Source organism: Argiope bruennichi, chromosome 7 (genome assembly GCF_947563725.1).
Source record: "Argiope bruennichi chromosome 7, qqArgBrue1.1, whole genome shotgun sequence".
NCBI lineage: Eukaryota > Metazoa > Arthropoda > Arachnida > Araneae > Araneidae > Argiope > Argiope bruennichi.
Window position 1 is genome coordinate 41,240,552 of NC_079157.1, and position 26,374 is coordinate 41,266,925.

Here is a 26,374-nt window from a genome sequence, read left to right on the forward strand (position 1 = left end):
CTTGAAGGGTTTATAAGATAAATAATTGTAAAAGATAATTAAACTTTTCATTACAGTTTCGGCAGAACCAACAGCGCAAATTCGATCCTGGCGAATCGGTGTCTATTCCAACATTTTTCCGAAAATGTCCTTGATGATAACTTACATCTTAAACCCCTCGTTTCAAACAAAATTCGGCCTGCCAGGATAGAAATTGCACGGCCGGTTAGACGGGGTCGTTAGTGAAAGTATTAAATTAATTTAACTATCCATATGTTGGTAAATTGTAAGGCTATCGATTAATTTACATGGCCAATTTTATGGAAGAATTTCTTCATAATAAATTGCAAGTATTAAAAGTTACCATATATATATATATATATATATATATATATATATATATATATATATATATATATATATATATATATATATATATATATATATATATATATATATATATATATGTGACAAATGGCGAGCTAGAAGCATTGTCTTGCCAAACCTGTAGAATTGTGATTAATAAGAGCTCTATATTCTAAAATTTCTAAAGGAGTAGAAAGTAAAAATTCGTAGATTGTACAATCTAAGGATTTATACATTTTTCGTTCATATGCATACAATAGATGAGTAAAACGACTTTGTAATCCTGAAACTTTGATTTTTGTTCTGGAAAAGAATTTGAATTTCTTATTTAGAGCGCATTCTTGGAGAAGATACTCTCTTTATTAATGAATTTAGAGACTTGAGGCTTTGAAATAATTACAACCAATTTAAAGTCCTTTCCATTGAAGAAAATTCCTTTCCAGATTCAAGTTGCAGAAGTCCTGCGCTTTAAATTGCATGTAATTCGTCACTGGGAGTGAATGCGGTTGGCTCCCCTGGTGCATTTGGTCGGAAGCAAAGACGATAAATTGATTAGGGAATGTTTCACTGAATAGAAACCCTTCAGGAATTTGTGAGAATACTTTCTGATGTAATGTTAAAAGAGTCAAATTCTGAGTATTATTTCATTTGTACTTTTAAATCATTTAAATTGCTCAGTTAAAACAATTTTACTTCCTTGTTTTAGAATTGTTCAGTTCAATTTAAAATTGTCCAGCCTCTGAATTTATTTGAACATGCAGATTGGATAAGGATTTTATGATGATACGTGAATTTTTAAAGATTCGCTGCCTTTACCATAGCCGCATATATTCTTTCTCAATTAAAAACATTGTACTTTATTTTTTATCACCCAAATGCGATTACAGAATTACAGAACTAAATTGAAGAAATAGCTATTTCTATGCATCTGTCTAAAATATATATATATATATATATGAGGGGTGATCGAAAAAAAAATTTATAAGGCAAAGAAAAATGCTTTATAAACAACATACATAGGATACAAATGGTAATTAAGAGACATATGTGGCAGTAACTTCTTTACATAATCACCAAACCTGTTGAGGCATTTATCACACCGATGGACCAATTTGTTTAGCTTGTCTTGGTAATAATCTGGTCCCTGGCTATTGAGCCAGTTCTCGGCACCTTTTTGAACATCATTGTCTGATATGAACCTTGTTCTTGCCAGGAAAAGGAAATAATCACTGGGAGCCAAATTGATGCTGTATGGGGAGTGTCTCCAGAACTCCCACCTAAATTTTCCAGCAATGTCTCTGCCCGCTTCAAAAGAACGACACCATTTCGCCACCTGTTGTCTTCTCATTACTTCGCCCCCATACATTTCAACATTGTATGTGAATGTCCGATGGAGACACATTCCTGGCATATAGAAATCGTATCACTGTTCGCACCTCTGTGCGAGACCACTTCTCTAGACTTCTTGCCATTACTGTCGCTGTTTCAGGTCTCAGTACTAACACTATCTGCTCGAACGACTGGTCTAAGACAACCAGCGCCATCTGTCACCACTCTGGGTAACAATATTCCTATCCACAATTTCTACTTTCCAAATGCTGCTGCTTTTAAACTCTTTTTTGGATCACCCCTCGTATATATTATTTTGAAGGATGCAAAAAATATTTGAAAATATATAATCAGTTTCATTAGAAAACAAGTTAGACATAATAAAACAAACGATTGCTTTAGAACTTGGATGAAAATAAAATTAAAATAACCAAATTCATTATCTCATTATATATATATGTATATGGATAAAACTTCTGAAAATTTCTTCAGGTTTGAATTTTGTTTCTTTCTGGAAATCGAACTTGTTTACGATTGTAAAAATTAACTCCAAGAAAACTGCTTATTTATGACGTTTTTAATCCATAATTTTGAAAATGTTAGAGTTATATTCTCCTCGTGAGAGTGGTTTTATGTTCAGCAATATTGTTTTAAAATCTTTAAATTTTGCGGTTATTTTTTGCTAGCAATTCTATGTCAAGTATAAAAAATTACATCCTTCAAGCAGAAAATTCTTCTCTACTATCTTTCTAAATATTATGTAGGATCTTGAAGTATATATATCGAAAGCTTAGAAGAACTGATACTGGTAAAAAATGGAATGATATATACAGAGAAATTTATATATACATTTCTCTATTCTCGTGAATATATATTTCCAGTTATTCTCGTGAAAACTTTTGTGACAAAAAAAAAATAATAAGATACCTGTTATCGGAACAATTTCGGATGACTGGCGTACCGAAGACACCAGTGGATTCGTCCTCAAAGCAAATTTCAGAATCCTCTATGGCTTTCATCTAGATGATATTCCAATCTCGTGTACTCTAATAATAACATTCTTTAATTATAATGCCTGGTTTTACTTTGAAAAAGCATCTATGCAAGGTAATCCATTTTTGCAGAACATGTTGCAATGAATAATTTGAAAAAGATAAACGCTTAATTATTTTTTATATTTTTATTTATCAGGTCCATGATTTATTCATATATTTTATTAACAAAGGATTTGCTGCATCTAAATTATTTCAAAATTCGTCCTCCAATTTTTGAAAGAGAAAAAATTCTTAATTAATTATGAAATTTTCTAATTCTGTAAATTTCAACTTTAGAGTGAATACTAAATGATTTTTTTTCATTTTTTGTTTTTGTCTTTAATTGCGTTCTTTTCAACATTTTTTTCTATTATTATTCCAGAGTATATGAATGTATAAACATTGAAGAGAAAAATCTTAAAGCGCTATTTATGGAATACGACAGAAAATATTCCAGAAGAAGCTCCTTCATAATTTCCTCATCTGCAGCCCCTCCAAAAAATGGTTAATAAGCATGAGTGCTATTTCAAGTTTTGTCCAGGCCCTGAACTCTACATTTTCAAGAATTTTCTATATTACAAAGTTACCTAATTGTTTAATGAATCAATGATTGATTTACTCTTCTGATGCAAAATTTAGAAATAATTCGAGCTTTGTGTTCCATATGCTGAGAAAATTTAAATTTAATCCATTTCTAAATTTTAGTTACCAAATTCTTATTCTCAGAAATTGCTACAGCTTTTCTAATAAGACTGTTTCATATTGAAAAAATGAAAATGAGTGCTTAAAATCAACAATATTTTCCTTAATTCGATACGAATAATTACATTTGAAATAGTTTAAACAATTTCTGAAAGTAAAAGACATATATGGTTTGAATATCGAGTTTTTGATTTTAAAATTCGTTACCTTCTCAATACGGAGATCAAACAGCGCAATCACCAAAAATTCTGCCTCGACTCTTTAAAGAGTTTCCATGTACTTGGACTACTCTTAAGTCCAAAAAAAATTTATATTCCTTTGTTTGTATCTGACTGAAACAGAATGTAACAGTTGTAACAGAATGAAATTGTATTCTGACTGACAGAATACAATTTCATTCTGTTGAAAATGAAATTGTATCTGACTGAGATTACAGCAACTCAAACCCTAGTTGACTTAGGCTGGTGGAACTTGGTGTAATTGATCTGCATCAAATTTTATTGACATTTTTATTGATAGATATGAATTTTTCTACCCGAACATGTGAATACAATCCAATATGTAAATATCTAGAGGAATAAAATCTAGTGCCCAGTTTTGTAACCAAAAGTGGAAAAATTATGAAAATTTGGACCGAATTTATCAAAAATTTGACCGGCCATTTGGAATAGGGATCGCATTAAGGACAATTATTTATGAAAAGAGTGAAGCAAAAACGTGTTTACTTTTCAAAATTAATACAAATACAAGCATTTGTAATATCAGTGGATCCGGTTTCCGATTCCTTCTTCAAAAAACATTGACAACCATTATGTGAAATGCGCCTTAATATATTTTTGAAGCACCTCATTAGTCGAATTTTTCATATATATATTTTCTTAAAAAGAAGAATATGAAGCAAGAATATCTTAACATTTACTTCCAAATTCGCAAATTTGACCTGCGTATCAGCGAACTTCCTACTTTGGATACCAGCATCTTAAATTCCTTTAGAACGAATTGATCATCTCATCGTAGAAGTTTTTCTTTTGGGACAATTGTGCATGTTTGTCCATCTTCACGAAATTTAAGAAATATAGCCAAGCGATTTGGGTCTATTCTATGAATTAAAGCACTAGTAAGATGAAAAAATGATTCTATGAATTGAAGCACTAGTAAGATGAAAAAATGATTCTATGAATTGAAGCACTAGTAAGATGAAAAAATGATTCTATGAATTGAAGCACTAGTAAGATGAAAAAATAATTCTATGAATTAAAGCACTAGTAAGATGAAAAAATGATTCTATGAATTGAAGCACTAGTAAGATGAAAAAATAATTCTATGAATTGAAGCACTAGTAAGATGAAAAAATAATTGCAAATTCATAAGGAGTTTCAGAGGAACGGAAAAGTCTGTCTCCAACCGCGGACAGCAAAGATTCCAGAAGAGAAAAAAATGGAACTTAATCTTGTGATATGACAAATTCGTAAATATTTACGACAATTATGTATAAAACTCGCCATTTTTGTAAAAAAAAATGTTATCTACTTATGTATTTATTAATTTCCTACCGGAGATTTGTGAGAAACCGACAATTCTATGACTTTTTTATCATTACTTTCTGTACAATTTTTTCTCCATTGTTTTCATCAACTGATACTAAGCATGTACTGATTGACTACTAGTAAAAATCCCAAATAAAAATTACGAATTGATAAGAAGAGTGGAGATCCGCCTCATATTACGAATTCCAATATTTTTCATAGAGAGGAAATGAACCCTTTGTCCACTGACCAAATTTTGATCAAAGTAAATCAAAATTCAATTTGTTCTCTATTTACGTCTTTTTTATTGGCCTAAGACCTTGAAGAGAAATCCTACTCTATGATTTGTTCTATAACTCTCTATCCTGCTTTTAGACGAACCGTTTACATGAACTGTTGATATCTTTGCATTTATGTAAATATCATTACTATCAATTTCATATATATTTGAACTGAATATGAAAAAATGGTTGCTTTCATTTATAAATTAAATTATGCGTGTTTCTTGATTCATGAAAATATAAATAAACAACCACGTTCGAGTTGTCCTTGTCTTATCAATTATCCCAAGTAGATGAATAACAACTAGCATACATATCTCCTTCGAGTTATGTCTAGCCACCATTACATTGTTTACTCACCAAAATGGCTAGAACCATCTATTTTACTTTTCGGATAGACTTGGATTATACATACATGTTTCTTTCTTGAAGCATTAATATATTCATACTATGGTGGATAAAATATTTAAGAAATTAATGAAAGAAATGACTGAAAAATATGTATTATTAAACTTTGTAAACGAAAAGAATTTACCATAACTTGATATTTTAAATAAGTCTTCATAAGATAATATCATAACTCTTTATTTTAATTTTGAATAGTAGAGATTATTAACTAAATTCTTGGAGTAATAAAGATCTAATCCGGAAAAACTGTTATGAAACTGCATCAAATATGTATAGATGTGATAAATACTAATGAAGAGATTGTTAAATATTCTGAAAAATATAATTTAATATGACTTTCCAAGAATCCTGAATTTCTCATCAATATAAAAAATATTATTAGGAAAAACAACCTGATGGAAATATACTGAAAAAAGTCCATCAAATTAGATAATGGAAACGATGAATTGTAAAATGTGTTAGCTTCCAAGTAAAACACAAAAAGCTGTTAGTAGAAAGCTGTAGTCAGTTAAATGCTTAAAGGAGAGAAATTAATAAAAACAGTGCTTGGCTCAACAATTCGTTATGCGATCAGTATCCAAAAAAGAAATTAGTTCTGCGTGTTAGTCCCTCATCTTTTATAGTTACCTAAGACGATGTAACGCTATATGGAATTTTACAATTGACTCTCAAATCTCCTTCTCTAATTGAAGTATAGTTACAATTTTTGCATTTTTTTTAAAGACTTCATTTTTGCCGCCAAAATCCTTACATTGTCGCCAAGCTGATTTCTTAGTCAGTAAATAATTCAACAATCATTCAATCATCTGTCTAATTAAATAAAGAGCATTTATCTTATATTTTTTTACTGCACTAAATCTTTATTTCATAAGCCAGTATTTCAAATTTTATTAATTAGTAATTTTAGATAATGAAAGATTGTTTTATATCATGATTAGATATAGGGAAAAAAATTAACCGAAGATAAAACAATATATTTTTACTTGTATCTGAAATAATATATTGAAGGAAGAACAAGTTTAAAATTATTTTTGTTTTAACGGCTGAAACTTAATCTTTTTTTATTGTTTTAAGAAAATTTATAAAGTGAAAACTGGAAATAATAAATCATCTTTGATAAATTACTACACAACAAACATTAAAATATGGAAGGCTCGAAAAATATATTCGAAGTCTTGGAAATTTTATGATGAAACTAAACTTTTCAAGGAACATTGTTTTGAAAAAAAAAATACATTCTGTTATTTTTTACTCTATACACACTACCTGCATCCCATGAAAACATATTATTTCGGAAATGCAAAGAAAATGTTTTTTTGAAAAATCACTGGGAATCTTATTATTGTGAATGGAAATAATTTGCGGAATGTTTTAAATAAGCAAAATTTTGTTTACTGAAATTTCCAGCATTTGTACAGAACTTCAACTGATCTTATTCTATTAATTTACTTTTAAATTCTTATGTTTCATGGAACTAAATTTTATCATATAAATTAGGGAATTTAAACTAAACGTCATGTATTTCCGAATGCTTTAAAAAAATCGTAAAAGACAGAGAGAAAGATTGTTTTTTCAAAATATCACTTATTATCCCCCAAATAATATTAATAATTTATAAAATAAAAAAAAATTATCATATAATATATATATATTAAAATTTTTAATATGTGAATAAACGCTCAAAAACCAGTTTCAATATCAATAGGATTTTGTAATATATATCTAAATCTAAAATGTTTTAGATTAGAAGTAAATAAATTAAAAAAAGTTAAATGCATAAATTAAATTTAAAAGAGGAAATTATATATAGAATTCTTATTTAAATAATATAAAAATATATACATTTAATGGCATGTAATCAGAAGGCCTTTTTTAAAATCTGACACTGACTTTTTTTTAATATCTAAAATTACAACTTAGAAACTTTTATTAAGTTTGCTTACTAAATAAGAATTCGCCGACAGTCAATGATTCAGCTATGTTTTACAATTACTTCTTCCATTCAATATCTATATGTATTTTTATACCTATATATATATATTTGCGACAACTATTGTTTCTGAACAAATCTCCTTAATAGAAATAGTTTTAGAATGTATTTGGAAACTTTCTAGGATATGCAGATTATTCAAGACTTTGTTTATTCCAGATAATAAAATATTACTGTTTCTCCCCTAAGAAGTGCAGATATTCGTTGTATTTTTCTATATATTTAATACATTGATATGTAAATTCAAAAAGTGTTTTATGCTAGACATCTAAATGCATTTTATTTCATAAAAAAGCTGCTGTTGAAGATAGTTTCTGATATTAAATATCATTCATTTTCATGAAAAATACATATCTACCATAAATCTATAACTAAAATGAAATAATAAAAGTAAATGAGTGTAAAAATATTATAATAGGATATACACAGGTGTTACTTTTTTGTGTGATATTATTTGACAAACGTTATCACATTGATTTCATATAATTGCCATAATATTTATTCCTTGATATTTTAATATAATTAAAAAAGATTAAACCACTATTCATTCTGATATTCTTAACATACATTTAACAAGATTTGATTGAAATTCTGGAATTCCGTGTAACTATATATTTTTAAGATGAATTTTTTTTAGACAAACTTTTCAGGAAATGCAAGCTGTTATGATGCGAAGAAGCATATTAATGCACTTGAAATGGGCAGCAAATTTATCTGATCCAGCACATCAGTAAATATTTTTATATTTCTTATTGGTCTGTTTGGAATGTAGACAAAATTATTGATGTAGCAAAACTTTTCGATCCATTTCTTCTCTTTCAATGACAAGTTAAATTTTTTTTTAACTAAATACGAACAGCTGTAAAGTGATTTATGCATATTGAAACAAACAAGAATTTTTACTACAGGTATTTGTAGAAAGAATACTCAGCTGCCGGAAATATATTTTACAAATGAAAAAATATATATATAGACATAAAATAATAAATTATTTCATAGAAAATATTTTAGCTTAACAAAATATTAATTTATACAAAATATTTTAGCTTAACAAAATATTAATTTATACAAAATATTTTAGCTTAACAAAATATTAATTTATACAAAATATTTTAGCTTAACAAAATATTAATTTATACAAAATATTTTAGCTTAACAAAATATTAATTTATACAAAATATTTTAGCTTAACAAAATATTAATTTATACAAAATATTTTAGCTTAACAAAATATTAATTTATACAAAATATTTTAGCTTAACAAAATATTAATTTATACAAAATATTTTAGCTTAACAAAATATTAATTTATACAAAATATTTTAGCTTAACAAAATATTAATTTATACAAAATATTCTAAATTCCATTATTTCTTTATTTTTCGATATTTACAACATTTTAGAAACTTTCTAATTCATAAAGCATTTCCCATTTCTGCTTTACATTTTAGTCAGTGGTAAGACTCAAACTTTAAATTTCCTTTTATAACAAAATAAATTAGAGTTTTTAAAACTTGAGGAGCATTTTTAGTTTATTCGAAAAGCTTTATGAAAGGAGAATAATAATGTTAGTTTAACCACATAAGCAACGCTAACACTACAAGAACATGCTACAATGCATTAAAGGGGAAAAGGGACATATAGTGAAAGAATAAATTATTTGAATCCTCATCGCCTAATTTGATTACAAGACACGCTACCCGATGTTAAATTCAAGACTCAGGTTTTACAACTTTATTTTTTTTTCTTCTAGAAAGTGGAACAAAAGAATCATAAAATGAAGAACACCCACTTTGCTGAAAGCCTAAACAGAATAGTAAGAAGGTATTAGGCAGTGAAAGGTCTTATAAAATTCTTTTAAAGGAGAGTATAGTGAATTCGAGAATAATGTAAAGCTAAGTGAAAAGTTATTTAAGATGCGTGTATATTTAATACGATAAAAGGGTTCTATTTTGTGCGCAAAATACCGCTTCAGAAAACAATTTAATTTCAGTGTAAGAATGAATTTTTTCATAGAAATTTTTAACAGTAAATAACTAAACAGTAAATTAAATATACTAAGAAATTCTAATTTAAAAGACGTTAAGGGAATACATAAAGCATTTGGATAGTGAAAAAAAAATTTAAAAACAAGAAAAGTTCGACAAAATTTAAAAGTATTAAATATAAAAATAATTGAAATATTTAGAATATTGAACATGCACCCATATATTCAAATAGCCTAATTTGCATGGCATAATTGGGAATTTATTGCCTTAAAATATCACAAAATATGTGTTTGTTGTATCTTATGGCACTTGTCATAGACAAGACCGCTGACGAATTCAGCGATTTTAAGCCGAGATTTTAACGAGTACGACTTAGCTACTCAAGCGTTACAACGCTTTTTACAGATCGAACTTCATGCAAACATATCATTCACAGATAGTAATTTAGACCTGAATCAGAGAACTATCACCTCTGAACTAGTACCCCCAGTTTTATTGTCTAGACTTGGAGGACTTTGCGGCCATGACAGATTTATACGTTCAGCAGTCACCATATACACGGGGAGTCTTCGACCGGCGGGGTTCGAACTCACAACATAAGGGTTGCGAATCCAGCGCCTTACTAACCAGGTTATCTCGTAATTTGACAAAATATATAATAAACCTAGTCGAATTATTTTAGTATGTTATAAAAATTGCCTTTATTTAATGATAATTAAATGAAATTTTGGTTTTTAGTGAATTTTAAGGAAACTCATAAATTTCTTGAATTAATAATTTTTAATGAAATTTCATTACTAAACATGATTTTATTTCCATCCGTAAAAAAACAAAGCTCATATTCAACTAATTCAGTATGCTCATTTTTATATAAAGTGTTCCATAAGTTGTCTTATAATGTTTGGAATCAAAGGAAACCAAATAATTTTCTTTCCATTGATTTGTAAGATTTGCAAACACCATCAAGAATTCAATGCATAATTTAAAAAAAAGTAATTGTATAAAAAATCATAAAATAAAAATAAATACATAATTATACATCAATCATAGAATCGTAGCATCAAAAATAACCGTATATAAGAATAAAAATAAAAGAAGTAGATATAAAAATGATAATACAATTTCTAATTTTAAAATATGTATAAAGAATTGAGAATATATCTATTACTTTTATTCAGTGTCTACATAGCAAAATTCAGCAGTTAATGAAATATCTTATCCGCATAAACACATAGCTGATGTTATAAATATAATTTCAATAATGTTTTTTTCTAATCCAGTAAAAAGTAAAAAAAAAAAAAATGGCTATTTATTTAAAGCTCAAGGTGATATACGTGTATATATATATATATATATATATATATTAAGGGGATTTTCGGGTCACGAGAAATCATTATTATACAATGTCTGTATTTCCTCACAGAAAAAATCCCTTTCTTTGAATCCCTGCCTGAGGGTGGCCCTTGAAAAAGTCTTCAGGCCGGATTCTTTTTTTATATTTTTTATAATTTTTTTGGTTTAATTTTTATTTGATTTTTTGTTTTCCCTATTATTTTGATTCTAATATTTTTGTATCAATTCATCTGTGTTTTAGAAGTAACTGCAATTGCGCTCTTTAAATACTATGAAGTTCTTTTTTGGTTTTAGTTTAAATAGGTTATAAATTTTAGTTGCGATTTCGAAACTGTTTTTGTTTCGTTTTCTACATCTTCTTGTAAATTTTTGTTGAATAAGCGCCTTATTAAAAATTTCTATTGTGGTAAAATTCGAATTATAATGCAATCGCATTTATAACACTTATTTCAGCGGATTAGTGAAATGTCTATTGAAACATTTCTCATAATATGAATTCAAAATTTATATATACATTTTTAATAAATTTCAATTGATAAAGTATACATTGTAAGGTTGGGAGAGTAGATACTCCAAAGCTTTCATGCATGCTCTTTAATAAATATGATATCCCAGTTCACATTTTACATGGCATTGTAGTATAATAGTTACAAAATATTAACTTTTGTTGTGATTTTATCCTTTTTGCTGAATCTGTTGTGTCATCCTTGGTGAATTATTTGTCGATTAATCCCTGAGATGTGATTAATCGTATACGAAAACAAATTTGTGTTTTAAGCATGTTTTTTCTTAATTGATTGAAAGAAAGATTTGGCACGTAACTACACTTGTAGTCACAAAATCACTTATGAAAATTGATATATTTAAGCCATTGCGTGTTTGTGTTATTGCGTTTATATATTTCTGAAAGTAAAGACTGACAGACAGTCACCCCTTTGATAGAGTTGGCTCAGCATTTTAGTGGATATCTATAAAAATAAATGTTAAATCTACGTACCGAATTTTTAACTTTCTTGATCTATTCATTTTGTAGTTATTATACTGACTTGTATTAGAACAGTTGATCAGAGAAATTTCCTGTGAACGCATTTTGTTCCAAATTTGATCGAAATATACACATTTAATTTCCATCCTGTGCGCCAAATTTCATCCGTCTAGCTCAAAACGTTTTGAATTATCTTTGTAACAGACAGACAATCAGACGGACGGTCAGTATCCGAAAATGTGAATTTCGAACTCAAGCTCTTGATTTCGAACTTTTTGACGATTACAATATTTCTTTCTCTACATTTCCTATCCGAGAAAAAAAAGTAGAAGTCACGCTCTCTCCATCCAATTTAAAAAGGGTGGAAATATTGGCAAAAAGGAAATTTTTCTTTGATCATAATATTCTTAAAGATATAAATATTACTACAGATGATATTATTAAGCAAATTGTCGTCGAATCATAACAAACATTTTTTAGGTAAAGTTTTTTCATGGCAACCATCAAATGATGATAGCAATAATTGTTCAAAATTGATTCCCAGCTTTCTCAGATTTCATTACTGTTTGCTCTAAACAGTTGGCACATTGTTAGAAATCTCCCATAAATTGCATTTTTACATCTCTTTTTCATTCACATAGGTCTGGCTCTAATGAAAATGAATATGGAATTTCGACTGAGTCTGCAGAAGTTTAATTTAGTTACATCTGAGAATAAGAAAATTTAACTCAGTCTTCCATCTGACCAATAGGATTTCTTTAAATTTTCGAACTACAGCGGGTTCAAAGACAGAGCGTTTTTGAAAATTTTACATTACTGCTATGATGTATTTACAGACAAAATGATCTCAATTACTTATACGTACGGTCTTAACAATACTAACATTCTACTGCTAAAATATATTTTAGCTTCTTCATTCCATATTCATGATTTCATTACTGTATGATAGTATTACATATTATATTAAAATAAATTAATTTCCTTCAAGTATTTAAAACATCCCTTTTAATTTATTAGAGAGTTAAATATAATCTGGAGTTATTTTAAAGAGAATATGTGAAATTTAATAGTATTAGAGAAAATTAAGCTCCCGACTTCGCAGATATTCAGGCTTACGTAAGCAAAGATAAACCGGATTACGTTACACCTGTGTTAAATAAGTCCACTGAATTCATTTTGGCGGTGTGGACATTTTTCTTTAGAATTTATAATGAGATACCCGCAAAACTATTATTTAAAGTCTGAAGCTTTGAATTACGTTAATATAAATAGACAACATAATTGTAGACTTTTTCATTTATCGTATATGAAGTAAAGAGAAAATACTGTAATCGTCAACAAATTCAAACTCAATATTTTGACGAATCTCTACGTTGTAGGCATCTGAGTTCGATACATATATTTTTTGGAATTATGTCGTCTGTGGTAACGATAAATCAAAAAGGTTTTAGCTAGACTGGAATTTGATGTACGGTCTTTACAACATAATTGAGTATTTCTATCAAATTTTGAGCAAATTCATTTCAGAAGAAGTTTGTCTATCCCGCTAATCGAATATAATCGAACACGATAACTACAAAAGAATGATGGTAGGTAGATGAAATTCGGTATATAGATTTAATGTTTATATATATATATATATATATATATATATATATATATACTTATTAAGTTATAAGCGAAATTCAACGAGGAATTGGCTTTCTGTTCATTTGTAGAATCAGAAACATTTAAAAGCGATAAATAAAAAAATGCATTGACTTAATCATGCAAAATTTGATATGGGAATTTGTTACAATAAAAGCATATTTTATAAAAAATTTTCTTTCAATCTATTGGTGAAAACGCACCTAAAACACAAATTCCATTTTGGAATACTATTAACCACATACCATTGGTAAATCGTCACAAAAGCCAACGCACACTCGATAGATTCAGTAAAAATGCTATATAAATATTATGTACCAATCCCATGCATGGAGTTCTCTGAGATAATACCTTTATTAGAGTACGTGCAAACATAAATGATGTACACATTCTCTATTGAGCACGTATATGATATAATTAAATAGCTCCCTTAAATTTAATTTCAGATAAATGTTTTATGCATATCGTAATTAATACAATATGATTAGGATTTTATTAAATCATTGATAAAAAGGAAATTATTTCATCATAAGTTTATAAATAGTTCATAGTTCAGATAATATACATTCCAAATATATATAGTTTTCAGTATTTTTAAGAATAAAATTTTCAAAGCCGTGAACTTTCCTATTGGATTTAATCACATGAAATCATTTCTATCCGATTAATTTACATTCTAATTGTACATTTTCTTTCACAATATTATCATTTCTGTTTCATTATTTCTTATTATACTAATGAGAAATAATGAAACAGAAATGGCAATATTGTGGAAACTAATAATGGAAATACTATAATATTAAATAAATTATAAATTAATAAATTATTTATTTTAAATTTGGAAAGGTTTAATTTATAATACTTTCTTTTCATGGCAAGAATATTATATATATTCAATTTAAATTAAATCTATTTTTGAATCACTTAAAATTCACGATTCCATCGATAAAATATGAAATTCAAACGAATATTAAAATTATATTAAAGGCAATGAACTTGTTCATTTATGACTATAGGAACATTCTAATTAAAATAAATTTTCATTTTACTACAATTCTAATAAAAATATGACTTTTCGGATTATCTGGCTTTAAACTGCAATTTTATCTCCACTTTTATGATATATATATATATATATATATATATATATATATATATATATATATATATATATATATATATATATTAATTGTGGAGATAAGCAAGAGTTTTCCCGCTTAACTTACCAATTTATTTGAAATTGGGTAATGCAAATGGTTTGAGTTAATTTAGAAAATATGCAAATTATTGTAGAAAATAAATTTTAAAAAGTTTAAATATTATATATATATATATATATAATATTACGGATATTATTATATACGAATATATACGTTTTTTTATGGCACAGGTAAGGCCTGCAACCTCATACAGGTAAACAATGATGTCAACAAGATGATATATTATTATGAATCTGTATTATTATTTTCCTGAGAGGTTATGTTTCATCAAGGAAAGCAGAAGACCTATGAAAGGATACTAGTCAACAACCACAGACCTTGGCGATAAATGGCGATGAATCTGGAGACAAAAACGATAGTTTCTAAAACTACAAGAATTTTGGTGATACATCAATTAGGAGCGAGGATACGAAATCCTTCTGAAAACTTCTTTGACTTAGCACAGAAATTAAGAAACAATAAATATCTGAGAAGCAAATTTTCTCTGGAGTGTTGATCTTTTTCTCTTATCTCTCTTTCTCTCTCTCTCTCTCTTTTTTTTTGAGATTTACTGCCTGCGTGATGAAGATTTCAGAAAGGGCTTTTTTGTGCACAATTTGTCTACATTATGTAACTAGTGTTTCTTGTAGAAAAAGGCGTAGTCATCATTTACTGGGTCTATTACGTTTTTTAATATACGCCTATCCAATGAAATGCTTCCCCATTAGTAAGACATTTTATCCATCTAATTTGTTGCACTTTCGATTAATCGCGTCAGGATGCTCTCATATCAACAATCCTTCAGAATGTCAGCTGTTTGAGTGACTGTGTTGAAAATCTGATAGAAATCTTAAATTCTAACCCCATGTAGTATAATCTAATTTTCTAAATGCATTTGCAATAAAATTCTACAATTTTAAAATCACGTCCGTCATTATTTCATTCATTTCTGTCCTCCGAAATTTCGAGCAATCTTTTTTAGAAAAACACAAACGAAAAAGAAAACAAGACATCTCATTGTATAATTTCAGCTTAAATTTGATAAAAATGCCTATATATAGCGGACAAGTTGCATACTAAATTACACGTATGTTAGTTACTATGTTTTTTTTCTTTTATTATTATGTTCGGAGATCAACTTGCAGACAGATATGAAGACATAATTTTAAAAAATAATTTTTTTGGACTTAGGAAGGTCAGAAATTCATCAAAATCTACGGTACTACATATTTTTCTGATTATAATATTTTATATATAAAAATATCATAAATACAAAAATAATGTAATAATAGATTTTGATAGAAACATAATATAGCTTGATTCACAAGATATTTGAAAATTGATTTGTTTCCCGATCACTAATCCCAGTTCAATAAATATTAGATTTAAAGATTTTAACATAGTTTCATTCTTATTTTAATTGTAATTCGCAAAAGAATAACCTAAGATCTCCATAATAAGGTCTATATTACGATCTTATAGGATTTGTAATGTTAGATCCTTTAAAAGATTATCTATAGGGAAATTTATATTAAAATTAGATTTTTATATTAATGTCAAATCCTCTAGAACATCTAACAAAGTATAGTAAGAAATGAAAACTAAAAGGGATTTGTAAAGCTTAAGATAGTATGAATATCTTGTTTTTTAACTTTTTTCTGATGAACCTTTATTTTAATCCAAATTAATGCCAAAAATAATATGGTTATTGAGAAATTCTGTAATCGAATTGTTTACCTCAGAGCTACGTAAAAAATTGAATCTTTAATTCTATAAAGGTCATAAATTGATTTTAATTCAGAAGCGATAAAAAAATATAAATGTGCATTGATAATAATAGTAAAGGAAGTAAAAAAATGAATTAATAACTGTCAACTAGCATAGCTTAATTATTAAAAAGAGCTTTCCTTAACGATTGAACTGAAAAAGCCTTATGAAAATGACGTTAATTGCAGATTTGATTAATAAGTCTCCCACTTCTGAAAAAGGGCATCCTTTATTACTAGTCAATAGAAAAAACGTTTAATAACTGATCATTAATTTCACTGTAAATGTAGTTACAAGCTGTTTATTTTGTCACTTAAACCTACATCATTACACGACTCGTTGAATACAGCTTTGAAAGAATTTTATAAATCCATTATATGAATAATTGTTATTGGATTATGTAGGGAAAAAGAGCAAAGTTTATGCCATATTGCACATGAAAAATATGCATGGGAAAAATAACTCTTCTGAGAGTAAATTTAATAGAGTGAAAATAAAATGTGCTACATAGTGTTATTATAATTATTTTTATATAAAATAACATTTTACAAATCGTGAAAAATTTAAATTTTTTGGAGTTCATTCAGAATGCCATTAAAAATATATAATTTTGCTACCCCGTGCAGTCATTTTCATCCTAAAGAAAAGAATTTTACAGATATCACTATATTGAATAGATGCCGCCTTGATGACAAATATGGCGATCATTTAGCAGCTTGACGGCGAATTTGGCTTCAGAAATGGAATAAATAAAATATTTAATAATTTGGACGATACCTTCATTAGAGCAAAGATACGATATCTTTTAAGAAGCTTCTTATTCTGTTACAGAAATTATAAAAGATGGAGATGCATCGACGTAGTCAATTGAATTGAGCTTAAGTGAAAAGTCGAGTGAATTCTCCTTTCCGAATTCCTATCTCCTGCAAATCTACTGAGTGCTTTGTGCTTTTTAGAGTGTTTATTAGAGTTGCCGCTTATGTGCTGTTATTTGCTGCATGTGATGCTTCGTGTACGCTTCGTCTGTGTTTTGAGATTTTATGTAGAATAAAGTATCATTATCTCTGTATTATCATTATCCAACTGAGACGGTTATATTATTTCTCCGGATAGATCTGAGTTATTTCTGTAACAATAGTTTGAGCATATTGTATATGAAAGCTGTATTGGACTTGCATTGAGAGAGCTCTGTTTGAGAAAGAAATGAACAGTTTGAAAGTAAGATGCACATTGAAAGGTAGACTAATTTTCAATTCTTTTAGATAGGGTTGATTTGGAAAATATTTCTAAATGACATTCTTTCATACCTAAACAGTTTAGAATCACCTTTTTTGCAGTATCTATCCTTATCTTCACCAACAGAATGGGGAGTAGGGTAATATATAGTAAAGAGGAAAGTGAACACCTCTTTCCATAATATATTACAGGAAATTGAGAATGTTGGCCATCATCCTTTTCATAGAGTGGATTCAAAATTGTCACATATACATAACTTTAGTCAAGTGATTTATACGAAATTCTGATTATCTATGCCATTGTGTTTAGAGCAATTGAGTCTGCATATATTCGAATATATTGGACACATATATTGGAACAAATAACTCTTTGGCACATTTGATCTAAAAAGTAATACATATCTACAATTCTGACAATAGATTATTAATCGCAGTGGTATCATACGTTCTGTATATTTTTATGTTATCATGCTTTCACGAATGTGAAGAGAAAGACGAATTTTCCTTTGAGAGAATTTATACAATATTTCGTTTGTCTAATATTTTATACAAGACTTCATACTTACATCATAGCTCGAGCTCAATAATTCTATGAGCTATCGGGCACTAAGATAGGCAGATAGATATAATTCCAAAGTCGTTTTTTAAATTATGAAACTTGGAACTTTAACAAGATCTCGAAGTCTTCTTTTAGATGTTTACAATGCTTTCTCGTTGTTACTTCGCTAAGAACGAGTAAAAAAGATCACTGAAATTCACTTACTACTTTAAGGAACAATGTATAAATAGAAATATATTCTTTATCATTCAAATAACTAGTTTTTCCATACAGAATTATTAATTTGAAATATGTAGAAAATACCGAAAGTTTATTTTTTTAAAAATTATATACCGTTTGTAAAGTGAAATATAAAACAAAGAGAGTATGGTCGAGTAATAACAGGATTGAAATTTATTCTATTGTATTCAACTATTATATTATATATATATATATATATATATATATATATATATATATATATATATATATATATATATAATTATCCTTGAAACATTACTAATGAATCTAATGCTGTGAAGAAATGAAATATAGCTGGATATGAAAAACTTTGATTCACGTCTGTTTCCTGTGATATTAAAATCACTCCATCATAATCTCTTTTCATTAATCCTTTATTTTCAATTTATTTGCAATGATAGTTTCTTATATATCTATAAAAACAAATTGGAAGATAGAACATTTTTATTTGTAGTCATTGGAATCAAGAATATATTTTGCTATTAGTGATATAATTTAGATGAATGTTGATAATATATATATGAACATTCTCTAATTCTTTTAAATACTGCAAACATAAATTGTATTGTTTCGAAAGAAAGCAAAAACATTGAAATCAATCTTATAAAGTCCAAAATATATATTATTTTTGACATATTATTTTTATTTTTATTACAAATGAAATCATCTAATAATTAATTAATTTCCGTATCCTTTACTTTATGTTAATGCATTGTTATATTTTCGGAATCCTAAATATAATGAAATCTACTGTTCTTTCCAAAGAAACAAAGACTAATTCTCTTTTCAGGAAAAAGAACACATGTTAAAATCCATGATGATGTAAACATTAAAATTAATTGGATGTTTATTTTCACGAATACAAATTTTTAGTAAGAGCTTTTTGTTAAGTTCTTGAGGTTGATGATAAACTACATATTGATAAAAAGTTTAAATGATTTTTAACTAGATTTTTATCTGGCAAAAGAAATTCAATCTTTTGACTTTCTTTACGTAATATGACGTTCTTAAAATTCTAAATATTTAAAGGTGTTTTTTTTCCCCCAAAACTGGTTGTAAAAATAAAATTTATAAATGGAGAATTAAAAAAGAATACAACGTTAAGAATCTTAAGTATTTAATAAATGTCAAATTATCTCAAAATACATTAGAGAATAAAAATAGTGAATGCTTAAATTGCTTTAAAATTAGAATTAGCTAGGATATGTGTAAATAAAAGAAACATAATACAAAGGTTTATTCAATGCTCATTTTGAAGAAAAGAAGGGTTTCTGATTTTCACAAGGAGTACTACTTTATTGGAGACTGCTTTTAACATAGGAAGACCAGAAACTTTCGTCAGCATTAATAGCTGAAGGGAAAGGAATTTCAGATTTTTTCATCCGAAAGAACTAGAAATCCATGAATAAATTCAAAGAACTCTGATCAAAGGCTACAAAAAAAACTAAAGAAAAGTCTTAGAAAAGAACAAATTTATGCTCATGCTTTTAGAGCTTAGACCCAAATCAAACTGACAAGGCAGTCGTTCTGATTTTTGCCATTTCATCTACTAAAGACTATTTTAGATTTATTGTGCCTAGGTTTAACTTACACGGTAGAAGTTGTTGATTTGTTTGAATTTTTTGTGAAACAGTTAGCTTATTATCGTGGATTTTATTATGTAATTATTCACATTATTGATGATAATATTATTTTATTTTAATTAATTTCGGTTTTATTAAAAATGAAATTTTGTCTCAGGCAAACAGAAAAATATATTATTTTATTGGAATAAAAATTTAATTTTATTATAAATTTAAAATAAAAATTAGCTTATCAATAAAATAGTTTATTTAAGTTAAGAATTCATATAAGAATGAAACATATATCTGAATATTTTGATTATTGAAATTTCCATGTGAAATGCTCTTATTTACGACTATTTTCAGCTTGAATACTTCAATCAATAAGAAATATTATTCCAAAATCAATATCAAAGTTCATCATTGACTGAAATTTATGAAATGAAAGTGCTTTTCTCAAAAGTCAAGAAAATTTCTGTCTGTAAATGGCGGTTTCATTCTCAAACATTTAAGGCGATTTAAGAAAGCATTTTCTAAATTTCATTTTAACTAATGTATCTGCCATTAATTTTAAGTCTTCATGCTTGAATCTAATTTTGCATACAATTTTCTAGATATATATTTCTTTAAATTTATTGATATTATTTACAGCTTTTATTTATAAAGAAACGGCAACTTCAATAAAGATGTATCACAGAATTTATCTAAAAATATTTTCTTTCATATTTGACAAAATATCAAATGCAGAATTTTCTTTTATGTCAGAATGTACAAGAATTATTAAAAATAACTGCAAATGTCTTGAAATAAGAATAACATATATTTAGTTTATTCTATATTTATTTGAAAAACCAATAGTATTGTTAGTTTAATTATAAAAGTAACAGACAATAGCATTAAGAACAATAAGAATAATTAAAATAATGAAGAAATGAATAATGAATTTCTAAATAATAATGAATTAACAGTTTGAATTGATTACTGTACAATCTACACCTACAGAAAATGTAAGTCTTAATATTTTTCCGCAAAACTTTTTTTTGGTGGGAGAATGCAGCAAATGTAGAATAACGTAAATACCATTCCCTTTATTAAAAGAAAGAATTGAATACTAATATAGCTGTAATAGAGTTTTATGTGTTCTTTCAACAGCAGGATGCAGTTTTATAACTCAGTCAATTTGGTGGGAAAATAATGATATATTTATTTATCTAAAATGTTAGTGCAAAAAATATTTTACTAAATATGAATATTAAAAACGGAGATCGGTTTAAAAATAATCTTTCGTAATAGTTTTGACCGAACACTTCTTGGTCGAAAGAGTAAAAATGTAATTCATTACACTATTCAAAGTTTTTTATAACTGGAAACGTATATATGTCTCTAATGCTGGAGTTAATGTTACTGGGCCACGAGTTTAGTAGATGCTCTGTAAAAATAATGAAAAAGCAATCAACTTAATGAAAAAGTCATAGAAATAATCATAGAAAGTCATAGAATAAATAATCAAATCTGCATCTTATTCAGTTAAATTAATAAAGCAATTATTAATAATGACTGAATATCAAAAGAATATCACTAAATAGAAAAGAAATATAAATTCACGGAAGAAATTAGTATAAATATATTATTTTTTAACTAAGATAACGTAAAAAAATAATTATTTTGAGAGAAAGTTATTAGAATTTATGAATTAAAAAATTAATTCTATTATATCTAACATTTTAAATCCTTTCCATTTACCGTCTTAATTTAAGTTACAATTTAAGTGAAGAATGTATCTGAAAATTTTTTTTCCTGTGTCTTATTACATTAGTGCCTTCTTTGAATGCTGCAAATTTCAAACATGCATTTTTCACGATAAGATTGCATTATTTTGATGAAAACTTTATCATTGGCCATGATTAAAAATAATAAGCGGAAATGCTGTAAGATGAGTAAGGAAACATATTTCTTTAAGTGAATATATGTAACTTCCTTTAATTCTAAGAGGATTTCAAAAAATGTGCAAAACTGATAACAGTTTAAATACATATAAATATAAATTAAAGTCATTTTCTAATTTGGAACTATTTCTAAAAAAGTCATTGTTAAAATTATGAATTTAAACAAACCATTTTTATTAAAATTATTTTTAAAAAAATCAAAATGTCTATTTAAAAAGAATTTACGATATAAAAAGAAGATATATCTTCTCATCCCTTAGTATTAAAAATTTCTATTAGAAGTACTAAAAATACTAGTACTAAAAATTTCCATTAGATCTTAATATCATGAAATACTACGGTATCATCCACATTTTTTTAATGCTTATCTCGTCATTAGAGAATTGTTTATTGCATTTTGAATAAAATTTCTTAATTGTCAGTTATACAAACGAAAATTTTAAAATTTATGAATTTAAACAAAATTGTGTAAAAGTGGTAACATTTTCAATATTAGTCTCTTTTTTTTTCAATTTTGAATCATCATTTAAAAAATCGATGTTAAAATTATGAATTTAAATAAACTACTTTTGTCTAAATTATTTTTTAAAAAATGTGAATTAAAAAACGAAATCTTTTATGTTTTATAAAAAGAAGAGATATCTACTCATCCCTTTACTTGATTTAGTTTAGTTTAGTTATATTAACGTCCCGTTTTTTAAAGCAACACAAGGGCTATTTTAGGACGGGCCTCGTAATCTCGGGCCGCGTTCAGATGACGAGGACGACACCTGAGCTGCCACCCCCTCTCCACACCATTCCACATCAGCGGGAGGACGTTTGGTCGTGACGGTTTTAATGCGTAACAAACCCCCTTATAGGATGGTTCTTCAGTGGAATATGGTCACGAACCTGAAACATTCCAGTTCCGAAACCGAGACCTTACCATCAGGCCACCGCGGTCCCCCTTTTACTTCAATACAAGTACTAAAAATTTTCGATCAGATCTTGACATTATGAAAGTTATAGTTTCATTCAAAAATTATTTTTTTGTATTGTCTCACTGTTCTAACATTTTCAATTCTATTTTGAATAAAATTTCTTAACTTTTATTTATATAAACAATCAAAAATTGTTTTTCTATAAAGATTTTAAAAATATTTTTTGATTAGTGAAGTTTTAAAAATAATATTATAGCAGACAGGGAATTTTAAAGGCCATTTCTTTTAGTTTCTATGATAACAGAGATCTGAGAGATAATGAAATCTCATGGGAATGGAAAGATTTTTAAATACGTAAGTCTCATTCATATTAGCATTCTGAAATCTACTGAAGTTTTATGATTGTACTTTACTATATAATTTAAAAATTATAAAAGAATTAAACTATTTGCATTCTTTATTCATAATTAACTGTTCATTTTTTATAATAAGGCAAGTAATATTAGTGAAACGCCTTTAATTGTGCTTTGCAAATAACATATTACATTAGTTTTATTACTTACATAAAATGCCTATGAAATCGTATTGATGTAGACAGTAAAATGAAGTAACATATTGTATTTAATCGTTGTCTGGAATGAACTATGAGGACATATCGGTAAACTTTAAAGAGGGTCTATTAAATTATTTCGTAAATTACTTCGCCCATAGTGCAAATATTTACCCCAAAATAGTTTTTATCATTACCAAGATCCACAAAGCGGATTCGACATTATTAGCTGATGAATATTGTACTCTCTATTTATAGTGAATAACCATTTACGAATTTCAGTTAATTATATAGATGTAATTCTAAAACCACTGGCGCTGATAAAATTTTGTGTAATTACAGAATAACTAATAATATCTTTATGTATTAGGATAAATTAATTAAGATCTGTGATAAATATTTATAAGATACAGGAGATTTAGTTTGTTCTATCAGACATTTAAATGCAGGACTATATATTGTTACGAATCTGTGAGGCGGCTTCCCAGCATAGTCGGTTCCATGGGAGGTCCCAGATCTTGGTGACAAACTTGCCGACCATTTGGTGATTTGGCGACGGATTTGGCGACTTTGGCGCCAAAATAGATTATACCCGAAACATCGAGAATTTCCCCGATCCTTCCAGTAGGAACGGAGATAAGCCTCGAACATTCCTGATTGGTTGAGAGGCTTCTAGCCCCGCCTCCTGAGACCTATAAAAGGAAGCACCCGCAGCTGCCGGGCAGCGGTGAATTGAGGAGAATTCGGAAGCGACAGCGCAGAGCAGAGTAAACCAGAGTCATCGTGGTGAACCAGTGCTGAATTGAGTCGTGGGGAACCAGATCGAGAGTAGTCGGAATTGACAGTAAAAAAAACTGGCCTTCCAGAGATAAGCGGAGCAGCGACGGAGTGAAGCTAGTGCTGAACTAAGCTGTGCGCTACTGTCTGTCTGTCTTGTTATATGCTGCTGTGTATGGTGTTGTTGCACGTCTCGGCTGAAGATAATCGTCTTCTGTGCTGTATATAGTTGTCGTCTTTGTGCTGTCCTGTGTGTCTTCGTGTAAATAAACGTCGTTGTTTTATTTTCTACTGCCACCTGGTGATTGAGCGTTCTCCACACCATATAACTCCCACTATCCAAACGAACCCCCGGAAATTTCGTAACAATATTCTTAAATTTGATATAATAAATAAAAAAAATCAATAACTTTCTATGTTTAATATTTCAGAAATTAGTGGAACTAGTTTTTAGATTCAAAATTTGAGTCAAATCAAATAGAAAAATGCAAGGAACATCCAGCATACATTTCCCATTGTGCAAATATTGCATTTTGCTGTTTAATATTTAAATAAGCAGCAGCAATCAACATGAAAGCAGTAAACAAACCAAACATAACTCATCTATAAAGATTAGCTTTCATTCCGAAACTTATTTCTGATATACGAATCTTCTCTAATGTCGAATTTTATCTGGATCAAGATTGATGAAATTAATAAAGAAACAGAAAATAATAAGTAATGCGAAACAAGTTTTCCCCTTTTACTTGGTTTTTTTTCTTCAATTTAAAATAAACGAAAGAAACTGCAACGCAGCTGTGAATATAATTAAATCTCTAAAACTATGAAGACCACACGTTGATTTTAATTTAAATACTTTTTCTTCTACATATTGCTATCTGCTTAAAATAAATATTTAATTTTAGGCAGGCGGAAAAAGAGACTAACTTAATGATTTTTGCTCAAAAAGCTTCGTGAAAATGACGTTAATTGCTGATTTGATTAAGTATCGTATTTTTGAAAAATAATTACAAATTTATTTTTATTGAGTTACATAAAATTGTTTATTATCTAATAACTGGGTATTAACTAAATTTCTAAAGTAATTATCATACATTGAAAGTTATATTACTTTTGATCAAAATGTCATGTTTTGTTGTAAGGAATTTCAAAGAATATGAATAGATTGAAACAGTATTTGATTAAATATGAGCAATATTTATTTAAATAAATGATAACAAACATTTATTCTTCTTATATTAAATATTAAAACCTAAGACCATCATAAAAGTACAGAAAAGAATTATAGGCATTAAAGGAGATATGAAATATCTTCAAATATTTTCATTAAAAAAAGTTGATATATTTATGCTGTAATGCATTTAAAATGTATATAAATTCATATTACTTCATAATTATTTTCCACATATACAGGGCAATTCAAAACGAATGTAGTGATTACAAACCACTATAACTATTTAATGAAAAATAGTTTATTGATAAGACTAACACATAATGTAGACGGAACTTCAAAATTTCTTTGTGTAAGACGCAGGTGCAGTGAAGTGGAAGCCTAAGCATGTGCGAGTTGAAACTTAGCAACGACAAAAAACCTGCTTATTGTGGGCATCTCATTAGTGAAAATGGTGAGTTCGGACTTGACACCCTGCGATTTATACCTATGGGGTTATGTGAAAAACAGATGTACTTCCCATGCCCGAAACAATTGAAGAATTCAAAGTATGCAATTGTAATGCGCTTGTGTCGGTGACTGCAGACATGCTTCAAATTGTATGGTGTGAAAGGGACTACCGCCTACATATTGTCCGTGTGACCAAGGGAAGTCAGATGGAGCAAATATATAAAATTTTGAAGCTCTGTCTACATTATGTGTTAATTTTATTAGATAAATTCTTTTTCATTAAATAGTTATAGCCGTTTGCACTCGCTATATTCATTTTGAATCACCCTGTATAATACAATTGAATTTTGTACGGAATTTTCGAATTATGTTAAAAAAAAGCCTTTTTTCCACCTTTAGGAAGTGATCAG

At 27.7% G+C, this 26,374-nt stretch overlaps 1 protein-coding gene across 2 annotated transcripts in view; it reads right to left on the reverse strand.

The window, feature by feature from the left end:
• Positions 1 to 26,374, reverse strand: part of LOC129975741 (glutamate receptor ionotropic, NMDA 2B-like) — a 287,159-nt gene that overhangs the window by 122,084 nt on the left and 138,701 nt on the right. The gene's annotated exons all lie outside the window — the stretch shown is intronic.